Consider the following 1,878-nt stretch of genomic DNA (forward strand, 5'->3'; position numbering starts at 1 on the left):
CCCAAGTTCAATGCCAGCGGCTCCTCTGGGATTCGGAGCAGCTCCAAGGAGCACTTTGGCAGGGGGATGTCCAAACCTTCCCCAGCTCTTTGCCTGGAGGCCTCTTTCATAACCTGGGCTGATGACACGGGCTGGGGGGAGGGATGGGACTGTCTCCAAGCCACCCTGTCCCAAAGAAGCTGCTCCCAACAAGGATTCCTGTCCCAGGAGTCTCAGGTTGCTCCCCAGGAGGAGACAGAAGGGCCAGGAGGGACAGGACGAGGGGGAAAGGCTGCAAACAGAGAGGGGAGAGTTAGATGGGACACAGATTCTTCCCTGGGAGGGTGGGGAGGGGTTGGGATGGGATTCCCAGAGAAGCTGTGGCTGCCCCTGGATCCCTGGAAGTGTCCAAGGCCAGGTTGGAGCAACCTGGGCCGGTGGAAGGTGTCCCTGCCCATGGCAGGGGGTTGGGAATGGGATGAGCTTTAAGGTCCCTCCCAACCCAACCCATTCCAGGAGTCCAAGCCTGTTTTTGCCCCAAGTTGTGACAGTGCTCCCTGAGCTCCTGGGTCCCTCCTGCAGCTCAGAAGAGCTTTGAGGGCACTCTCAGGTGTCCTTTTCCTCTCCCTGCCACTAAATCCCCCTCCAGGGGCTCTCAGATACTTGCAGAGACTCTTCTGCCTCTGCTCACCAGCATTTTACACCCATTTGAAACCCACTGTAAATGTCTAAACATATCCAGACACAGATTTAGAATCCAGTTTTACCCTTCCCGTGCCAGTTCTACACCTGAGTTGGTTCCTGCAATCAGCACCGAACAGAAATTGTCATTAATTAGCACATTCTACCCTTAATAAAAGCTCAGAGCCCACCTGTTTGCAGCTCCCAGTCTGCCCCAGAATGGCTGGAGCTGCAGCAAAACCCAAGGGGAAAGTCTGAATTAAGAATGTCCCAAAAATCAGAGCTTTTTAACACATACCCGAGAGAGAAATAACTATTTAATAGCACTTATATTAGAAGTGTGAACTTATGTTAGTTATGGCAGGAAAATTCTCCTGTAGATATAGTTCTCCTGTAGATTTAAATGGATATATTTACACATTTATAAATGAACATAATAAATGAATATATATAAAATATACTGAATATATATGAATATTTATATATATATAAATATATAAGATGAATAGATATAATATACTGGATATATGAATATATATAAATACAAATTTATATACAGCACAGTTTTAGTTCCATGTGCTCTGTAACACTTATTTGAACCTATAAAAATTTCAGCTTCTATAAAGCAGCTCTATATTGACACCTGTGGCCTTGAGCAGCTTTATTACCACTTTATTACAGCTGACTAAGCCAATGTTCTCCTTTCTTAGCAGAGATTTTTTTTTTAATATTATTTGCCAGCCCTCACCTGATTGCTCACTGCTCTGCCTCCTTTATTCAGCCCTTATCACATGAACCTCAAGCAAACATTACCAAGAGGGATTAAAGGGGCAGCAAAGGCTCTGCTCAGTGTTTGGACTGGGGAGATGAGTCACACACACAATAAATTGGGAATTACCAAGAGTTGAAACCCAGCCCTGTGTTCCTTTTTCACCCCAAACCTCCCCAAAACTGTCCCATTCCTCGAGCCACCGGTGGCACCCACTGGTTTTATTTGAGTTAATTATAAACACATCAAATCAGGACCACCCCACCAAGCCCATAATTCACTGCCTGCTCCAATTCCGTGTTTATTTGTGGATAGATTTGATTTCCTTTGAGGAAATCACGCTCTGAGGGGCCTGAACTGGGAGCCATCGATCCATATCCCGACCCGTGGGCCACCAACCAACCAGCAGGAACTTCCACTGGCCGCAACCCTCCGTGACTGGGCTGTTG

Source organism: Pseudopipra pipra, chromosome 28, assembly GCF_036250125.1.
Source record: "Pseudopipra pipra isolate bDixPip1 chromosome 28, bDixPip1.hap1, whole genome shotgun sequence".
Taxonomy (NCBI): domain Eukaryota; kingdom Metazoa; phylum Chordata; class Aves; order Passeriformes; family Pipridae; genus Pseudopipra; species Pseudopipra pipra.